General features: G+C 47.2%; 1 protein-coding gene across 1 annotated transcript in view; it reads right to left on the bottom strand.

The window, feature by feature from the left end:
* NDST2 (N-deacetylase and N-sulfotransferase 2) overlaps window positions 1-8,281 on the bottom strand; it is a 160,926-nt gene extending 152,645 nt beyond the window's left edge. The window contains exon 1 of the mRNA XM_063434870.1: window positions 8,087-8,281. The gene's annotated coding sequence lies outside the window, so the exon portion shown is untranslated. The remainder of the gene's footprint in view (window positions 1-8,086) is intronic.
* Between the last annotated feature and the right edge of the window lie 1,663 nt (window positions 8,282-9,944).

Genomic DNA, 9,944 nt, shown 5'->3' on the forward strand with positions numbered 1-9,944 from the left:
TGGCATAGGGAATTAGGCATGACACTTACAGATGAGCAATGGAAAAAGGCATTCACTGCACACAAGGGTAGGTCCAGATGCGCCTCCCACCTAGAGCTCCTTCGCAAGCTGCAATATAGATGGTACCTGGTCCCGACCAGACTGGCCAATATATACCCAGGCACTTCCAGGCTCTGCTGGAGATGCTCTAAAGCAGAAGGCACTATGCTCCACATCTGGTGGGCCTGCACGGCCATCAAAGAATACTGGAGCAAGATAGAAGGGATAATAAAAGGAGCGCTACGCATAGACAATAAGCTCACTCCAGAAACAGCTTTACTAGGCATGTCGCTAGATGCCCACAATAAATCACAAGCCAGCCTCATTTTCCATATACTAATGGCAGCAAACCTTTCAATAGCTAGGAAGTGGAAACAAACACAAGCACCTACTAGATCAGACGTCATCCAACAAACAACACTTAATCTGACATATGAGACTGGGACATACCAAGGGATTCACCCATCGAAACATATGATACAGGCCAAGAAAGAATGGGAAGCATACATAGAAAGGGACAAAGGGCTGAACCCCTAAGGTGACAGGGACACGCGTTATCTTCACACAAAGGGAAATATAAGGAAGAAACACAAAAAAAAAAAAAAAAAAAAAAAAAAAAAAAAACAAATCAAGAGAAAAAATAGAGGTTGAAGGAGGGACAAGGAAAATACTTAGGTAGGAGCAGTAGACAAACCAAAAAATCAGGAACGAGCGTCTGTATTCAGGAGGTGAAGGCGAGGTTTATCGGGTCAGCGGCCCTGGAGAAAGAGAGGCGGGCTACATACCCACTATGTAAATATGTATAGCGAAGTAAGGTACTCCTTCCCCATCTCCCCCTCTCCTAAATCCCCCCCCCTTCCCCCCCTCCTTGGAGAGCACAGGAATAATCAAATGAGAGACAATCCACGCAAAAAATTATATGATAAGATACCAATAGCTTGTATGAGTACTTTCCGTTTGTGACTTTTGAAATTGTATCACTGTACATAGATTGTCGCAATGTACGAGTCTTTTTCACCCACCCCTTCTTTCCTTCTGTATCCCAGTTTGGATTTTCGAACAAGTAAAATAAAAATTGTCAAATTGAAAAAAAAAAAATATCTGCATTTAAAAAAAATATATATATGTTTTAGCCTGCTTGTCTTTGCAACTGACATGTATTCAAAGATGTAGTTAATGTGTACCTACAGCTGCTAGATAGCTAAAGATAACCGCGGTATTGTACAACTTGACAAAGCAATAGGCACAATGAAAAACAGCCACATAATTCAATTCACAGAAAAGATGGACATTCCCTTTGAAAATTAAATGGTCAAATGGTCAATGTACCGGAAAGTGAAGGCATGTGACAGACAATATTTTCACTCAAGTAAACAGAGATTTACAAATAAGTCATACGTGCATTCCTTACTATTGTAGAGGGACGCTTCATAGAAAAACAGACGGGATAATCTATCAACAAACATGCAACCTTTAAAGGGAAGGGAACCAGCTTGGTAAGGAATCTAGGAGATAATAAAAATATAGCTTTGCAAATAGAGGCACAGCGGTGAACGTGAAGTAATCACCACGGAAACCAGTAAAATCAGCAGAAGTATTCCATTGGCTTCCACAGTGATTGGTCCAGTTTTAGAAGGATAAGAGTCTCCAACCCACTTTTTTAATTCTGCTTCTATGGAACCAAAAAAGTTTGTAATACCTGATGCTCAGTAGTGGGCAACTCACACCTGTTATTTATTTATGTATTTATAAAATATTTTACCAGGATGGATACATTGAGATTTATCTAGTTTTCAAGTATGTCCTGGGTTATAAAACCAGTAAATAGGGGGGGGGGGGGGGGGGGAATGATGATAATCCCACAACCAAAACACTTGGCTAGGGTTGAAAAAACAAAAGGCTAAAGTTGATTAAATGTGCGGCTGGAGTCACACCAGTTATGACTAAATTTGACAATCCAACAAATCTCAATTAAAAAGCACATGGATTGTCACAAATACACAAAGAACTTCATTAACAGAAACATACTTTCAAATGGATTCAATCTGCCTATTATACAAAACACTTTCACTGGCACAGACAAATGCATTGCTGAATCAGCTAGCACCATTGCTTAGCATGAAAAAGCACTATATTTTGGCGTCTTCCTATAAAACCTTGTCAATTAGTTTTGTATTTTTGTAATTTTTTTTTTTAAAACACACAATTAATGAAATGTAAACTGTTAAACTAGCGCAAACCAAGCAGTCAGTACCGACGAAAAGAGCAATTCACGTAAATTCGCTTCCACGCACCGACACAAAGCTTCTCATCCCCAGCTTTGTTTGACTTACATAAAAAACACATTTAACCCCACTGTGAAGGAACAGTTAGACATTACCTTGCAATGCACCAGTTGCCGTTTTGACATGTACAACCTAGGTGATTGTTTACATTCACTGATTAACTAGTGACAGATCCAGTCGCACCGCCCTCCTGCTGGGGCAGCACCCTGCACAGCCAATGATTAAACAGGATCCAAGTTGTGTGCCACTACAATTCATTGGAAACCATGCACAGAACAAACTGAAATCATTTGTACTTCCTGTTATGGGTTCTTGAATGAACCCCTGAATGGCAATATGATACATCAATGAATCACACATCTTGCTGCCAAAAGATTTGAATCATTTAGTTTGCTTCCTTCAGTGTATGCATATTTTAACAGATGTTCTTGCAATGACATAAGCAGTTTCTAGATTAAATGAAAAATATAAAAAACATAGCAACTGATTTTTAGTACTAAAGAGTAAAAGGACTGATATAGATATATAGAGATATAGAGATATAGAGATATAGAGATATACACACACACACACACACACACACACACACTCTGTATGATTGATATTTCCCCTAATAAGCAAAATTCTAAATTGACAACAGTTTCTCCTTAAAGGACCACTATAGGCACCCAGACCACTTCAGCTTACTGAAGTGGTCTGGGTGCCTGGTCCATCTAGGGTTAACCAATTCTGCTGTAAACATAACAGTTTCAGAGAAACTGCTATGTTTACACTAGGGTTAATCCAGCCTCTAGTGGCTGTCTCATTGACAGCCGCTAGAGGCGCTTCTCACTGTGAGAAGGACCGGTGGGGGTTATCCCGGTCCACGCCAGCGAGTACCACATGCAAACATGGACCGCAAAAGAGGGCAATGACCTTAATCATACCCCCATCCAGCAAACCGCTACTGGCAAGATGGCGACCGAAACACAAAGAAATCTGACCTCGAGGCCAGGCTGGACGAGCTGTTTGCCAGATTCTGGAGGACAATAGCCTCCACGGAGCAACAGGCTAAGGCTCCAGCCTCCAGGGAGCAACAGGCCAAGACTACCAGACCTGCTACAATCCTACCGGCGATCCCCCAACGAAAGGGCTCACCTCCTCGTACAAACAAAGCCAGTGGACGGAAAATCCGAAAAGCATGTAAGCCCAAATGACTACCATTGCCTATAACAGCGACCCACCAAAACCGAGGCCCGGCAAAACTAAACCTACATGAGAGGCATAAAAAGTCTACCCTGCAGCAGCGACACACTACGGCGAACAAGGGCCGGACAAGACCGTGGGGTCCCGGACAGATCACGGTGCAACTCCCCTACAAACGCCACACAGAGGCGGACCCGCGCCCAGGCATATCTCAGAGGTGACACCACAACCTGCAGCAAACCACCTCACGCAGACCTTCACTGGTTAGCGGGTCTACCCCACAAGAGCGGGGCTATGAACTCACTTTCGCAAAGACCTCTCGCACCGACCGAAGTAGACGGATGCACCATACCCCCGCGATCTGGAGTCGGCTAGGTGACCACTTTAAACTGGCTACCGGAGTTCAACACCTACTTCGGGTTCCACTTGGACACTTATTGACCTTACTTATAATGCAGACAACGGAGAACTCTAGTTACGGCAAGAGAGCAAATATGTACCTTGATAATCATTTATTGTTATTTTTTTTGCTGTATATCTGCCTTATAACTGTAACTATAACTGCCTTATTAGCGCTGGGTACTTGCAGCACACAATTTAATTCGACGCACAGCTCTGTCCACGCCAGGGGCCATGGGGGGAATTCCACGCGGGAATGAGCAACTACATACTGAGCCTCTCCGAACATAGCCTCACTACCTTGTTCCCAAGGTTAGCCCGACACGTTCACCAGTGTGACTACTAATCTATAGCCGTAACGACCAGGAGGGCTCCAGTGAATAACAAGCTCAACATATATGCATAAGTAGACATATCAGCCTGTTAGGATGAGGTTCGACTCAACACGCTACTGACCCATACCAGCCATGTCATTACATATTCTGTAACCATACCCCTTGCTGTGGTCACTAGCAATAACTAACTTGCTCTAAAACATGTGGTAATTCGCAGCTTGAATAGCTCTTGACACAGCAAAATAATCACCTGTCTAGGAAATTAAGCGAGATCACTCTGTTATGTTAAGCAAAAGCCTACACAAAGTCAAGCTATACTGTTTCTATCCTTATATATCAAAATGTGCCTGTTCTACCTTGTACCTCTATATTCAACTGTTTGTACTGTGCTAGAGGATTGCCTTTGAGGTACCTCACAAGCAACTGTTATACGCTTACGCACTACAAAAATAAAGAATAATAAAAAAAAATACATCTTTGAACACTAAAGTGTCCCTTTAAACACAGATTTCTTCCTAAATGTATTATTATACTAAAAACAATTAGCTTGGAATAGTCACACACTTCATAAACTAGATAAAGTCTACGCCAGGTGTGTTCAATAGATAGATCCCCAGATGTCTTAAAACTACAGGTTCTATGATGCTTTTGGCATTCTAAAAGCATGCAGAGCATCATGTGAGTTGCAGTTCTACAACATCTAAGGATTTACCTTTTGGGCACCCCTGGTCTAAGCTATAGAAATTGGATATGGAAAAGGAGTCAGTAAAAATGGCTTTGTGCATCTATTAGAAGATATATCTATAAACAAATATAACAAACCGCTCAGCAGGTTATAAACAAAAAAATAAAATCTCATGAAAACCAACTTAAGGGCCTTTAATGAAGCAAATGAACAGTTGCCCCATATATAACATTAAATGACAACCTTTGGAGATATACACAGAACAAGCCCACTGTACATTTATACAGCCACATCCAAGGAAACGGTCAATGGAAGAATCACCACATTGCATTATCATTTAACTAGCATACTTCCCAACATTAGAAATGTTCAGCAACAGTCTTTGCATTTATATATGCCAGAGTTATACTTCTGTCTTCCATTTAGTAATAAAGCATCAAAATACTGTTTCCTTAGCCCTGTTTGTGTTCTGAGCCCATTTACAAGAATCATTCACTATGCATACACACACTCCCCTACCCACTCTCACAAAGGCATTTTACTGCTGCTAACTGCTTGTGCCCAGAAGTCCCAATATTCCTGCTTTATCCTCACAGATCAACAGCTCTCTCTCTCTCTCTGCTTGCCATCTCTACCCCTGCACACTCTCCCTGCAAACACACCTCTATTCCCACACACACACACACACTAACACTCTGCAAACCAAGCTCTATTCCTGCACACTCTCCCTACAAACAACTCTATACCTGCACACTCACTCTCTCTCTCTGCTAGCCCAGCTCTATTCCTGCACACTCACTCTCTCTGCTAGCCCAGCTCTATTCCTGCACACTCACTCTCTCTGCTAGCCCAGCTCTATTCCTGCACACTCACTCTCTCTGCTAGCCCAGCTCTATTCCTGCACACTCACTCTCTCTGCTAGCCCAGCTCTATTCCTGCACACTCACTCTCTCTGCTAGCCCAGCTCTATTCCTGCACACTCACTCTCTCTGCTAGCCCAGCTCTATTCCTGCACACTCACTCTCTCTGCTAGCCCAGCTCTATTCCTGCACACTCACTCTCTCTGCTAGCCCAGCTCTATTCCTGCACACTCACTCTCTCTGCTAGCCCAGCTCTATTCCTGCACACTCACTCTCTCTGCTAGCCCAGCTCTATTCCTGCCCAGCTCGCTCGCTCTCTCTCTGCTAGCCCAGCTCTATTCCTGCCCAGCTCGCTCGCTCTCTCTCTCTCTCTGCTAGCCCAACTCTATTCCTGCCCAGCTCGCTCGCTCTCTCTCTCTCTCTGCTAGCCCAGCTCTATTCCTGCCCAGCTCGCTCGCTCTCTCTCTCTCTGCTAGCCCAGCTCTATTCCTGCCCAGCTCGCTCTCTCTCTCTCTCTCTGCTAGCCCAGCTCTATTCCTGCCCAGCTCGCTCTCTCTCTCTCTCTGCTAGCCCAGCTCTATTCCTGCCCAGCTCGCTCTCTCTCTCTCTGCTAGCCCAGCTCTATTCCTGCCCAGCTCGCTCTCTCTCTGCTAGCCCAGCTCTATTCCTGCCCAGCTCGCTCTCTCTCTCTCTCTCTGCTAGCCCAGCTCTATTCCTGCCCAGCTCGCTCTCTCTCTCTGCTAGCCCAGCTCTATTCCTGCCCAGCTCGCTCTCTCTCTCTCTCTGCTAGCCCAGCTCTATTCCTGCCCAGCTCGCTCTCTCTCTCTCTCTGCTAGCCCAGCTCTATTCCTGCCCAGCTCGCTCGCTCTCTCTCTGCTAGCCCAGCTCTATTCCTGCCCAGCTCGCTCGCTCTCTCTCTCTCTCTGCTAGCCCAGCTCTATTCCTGCCCAGCTCGCTCGCTCTCTCTCTCTCTCTGCTAGCCCAGCTCTATTCCTGCCCAGCTCGCTCGCTCGCTCTCTCTCTCTGCTAGCCCAGCTCTATTCCTGCCCAGCTCGCTCGCTCGCTCTCTCTCTCTGCTAGCCCAGCTCTATTCCTGCCCAGCTCGCTCGCTCTCTCTCTGCTAGCCCAGCTCTATTCCTGCCCAGCTCGCTCGCTCTCTCTCTGCTAGCCCAGCTCTATTCCTGCCCAGCTCGCTCGCTCTCTCTCTGCTAGCCCAGCTCTATTCCTGCCCAGCTCGCTCGCTCTCTCTCTGCTAGCCCAGCTCTATTCCTGCCCAGCTCGCTCGCTCTCTCTCTGCTAGCCCAGCTCTATTCCTGCCCAGCTCGCTCGCTCTCTCTCTGCTAGCCCAGCTCTATTCCTGCCCAGCTCGCTCGCTCTCTCTCTGCTAGCCCAGCTCTATTCCTGCCCAGCTCGCTCGCTCTCTCTCTGCTAGCCCAGCTCTATTCCTGCCCAGCTCGCTCGCTCTCTCTCTGCTAGCCCAGCTCTATTCCTGCCCAGCTCGCTCGCTCTCTCTCTGCTAGCCCAGCTCTATTCCTGCCCAGCTCGCTCGCTCTCTCTCTGCTAGCCCAGCTCTCTCTCTGCTAGCCCAGCTCTCTCTCTGCTAGCCCAGCTCTCTCTCTGCTAGCCCAGCTCTCTCTCTGCTAGCCCAGCTCTCTCTCTGCTAGCCCAGCTCTCTCTCTGCTAGCCCAGCTCTCTCTCTGCTAGCCCAGCTCTCTCTCTGCTAGCCCAGCTCTCTCTCTGCTAGCCCAGCTCTCTCTCTGCTAGCCCAGCTCTCTCTCTGCTAGCCCAGCTCTCTCTCTGCTAGCCCAGCTCTCTCTCTGCTAGCCCAGCTCTCTCTCTGCTAGCCCAGCTCTCTCTCTGCTAGCCCAGCTCTCTCTCTGCTAGCCCAGCTCTCTCTCTGCTAGCCCAGCTCTCTCTCTGCTAGCCCAGCTCTCTCTCTGCTAGCCCAGCTCTCTCTCTGCTAGCCCAGCTCTCTCTCTGCTAGCCCAGCTCTCTCTCTGCTAGCCCAGCTCTCTCTCTGCTAGCCCAGCTCTCTCTCTGCTAGCCCAGCTCTCTCTCTGCTAGCCCAGCTCTCTCTCTGCTAGCCCAGCTCTCTCTCTGCTAGCCCAGCTCTCTCTCTGCTAGCCCAGCTCTCTTTGCACATTCCTTGCTCTCTCTACATTATGCAGTTCTAGCACTGTGTGTCCTGTCCCCACTGATAGCTCTATACACACTGAGAGCCCCAGTGCTCACTCCCCCCCACCCCCCCTGCAGTCGCTCCCAGTGAGGGCAGGTTGAGGCTGGAGACGGATCCCATACCTGCGGCGTGCTCCTGTCCCGCGGACAGCATAAGATCCGGGAAAACAAATCCTCCGAATCCAGGAAGTGGATCCCGAGCTCCCCTCCCCCGGCCGGTAGTGTGTGAGGTGCTCTCCGCCCCAGTGACCCCCTTCTTCCCGCCCCAGGTCTGGCTGTCTGTACGGAGACCGGTCCTCTACCTTCCCGGCAGCTCGCACAACGCGGCAACAATAACAGCAACGACCGCCCTCTCCCCGGAGACCACGCCCCCAAACAAAAAACCCCGCCCGCTGCCAACAGATACCACCCCTCCTGTCTATAGACCACGCCCCCAAACAAAAACCCCCGCCCCGCTACCAACAGACACCGCCCTGCCTGTCTATAGACCACGCCCAGTCCGTCCAAAGACCACGCCCTTTCAGCACACAGAACACGCCCGTTATTCTAAGAGAGCCCGCCTCCCTCTACTCGGTAACCCCGCCTATCGGCCTGGCCCACCTAGACTTCCTCACACAGACAGCTTGCCTTCCCTAAACCACTCACAGCAACTACCTCTGCATATACAGCAACTACCTCTCCATGTACAGCAACTACCGGGCTCTGTCTATATACAGCAACTACATATACATATACAGCAACTACCGGGCTCTGTCTGTATATACAGCAACTACCTCTCTATATAAAGCAACTACCGGCTCTGTCTGTATATACAGCAACTACCTCTCTATATAAAGCAACTACCGGGCTCTGTCTGTATATACAGCAACTACATATACAGCAACTATCGGGCTCTGTCTGTATATACAGCAACTACCTCTCTATATAAAGCAACTACCGGGCTCTGTCTGTATATACAGCAACTACCTCTCTATATAAAGCAACTACCGGGCTCTGTCTGTATATACAGCAACTACCTCTCTATATAAAGCAACTACCGGGCTCTGTCTGTATATACAGCAACTACCTCTCCATATACAGCAACTACCGGGCTCTGTCTGTATATACAGCAACTACCTCTTCATATACAGCACTACCGGGCTCTGTCTCTATATACAGCAACTACCGGGCTCTGTCTGTATATACAGCAACTACCTCTCCATATACAGCAACTACCAGGCTCTGTCTGTATATACAGCAACTACCTCTCCATGTACAGCAACTACCGGGCTCTGTCTCTATATACAGCAACTACCTCTCCATATACAGCAACTACCGGGCTCTGTCTATATATACAGCAACTACCGGGCTCTGTCTCTATATACAGCAACTACCTCTCTATATACAGCAACTACCGGGCTCTGTCTGTATATACAGCAACAACCTCTCTATATACAGCAACTACCGAGCTCTGTCTGTATATACAGCAACTACCTCTCTATATACAGCAACTACCGAGCTCTGTCTATATATACAGCAACTACCTCTCTATATACAGCAACTACCTCTCCATATACAGCAACTACTGGGCTCTGTCTGTATATACAGCAACTACCTCTCTATATACAGCAACTACCTCTCCATATACAGCAACTACCGGGCTCTGTCTGTATATACAGCAACAACCTCTCTATATACAGCAACTACCGAGCTCTGTCTGTATATACAGCAACTACCTCTCTATATACAGCAACTACCAAGCTCTGTCTGTATATACAGCAACTACCTCTCTATATACAGCAACTACCGAGCTCTGTGTATATATACAGCAACTACCTCTCTATATACAGCAACTACCTCTCCATATACAGCAACTACCGGGCTCTGTCTGTATATACAGCAACTACCTCTCTATATACAGCAACTACCTCTCCATATACAGCAACTACCGGGCTCTGTCTGTATATACAGCAACAACCTCTCTATATACAGCAACTACCGA

This window comes from Pelobates fuscus, chromosome 10 (assembly GCF_036172605.1).
Source record: "Pelobates fuscus isolate aPelFus1 chromosome 10, aPelFus1.pri, whole genome shotgun sequence".
In the NCBI taxonomy this organism is placed as follows: Eukaryota; Metazoa; Chordata; class Amphibia; order Anura; family Pelobatidae; genus Pelobates; species Pelobates fuscus.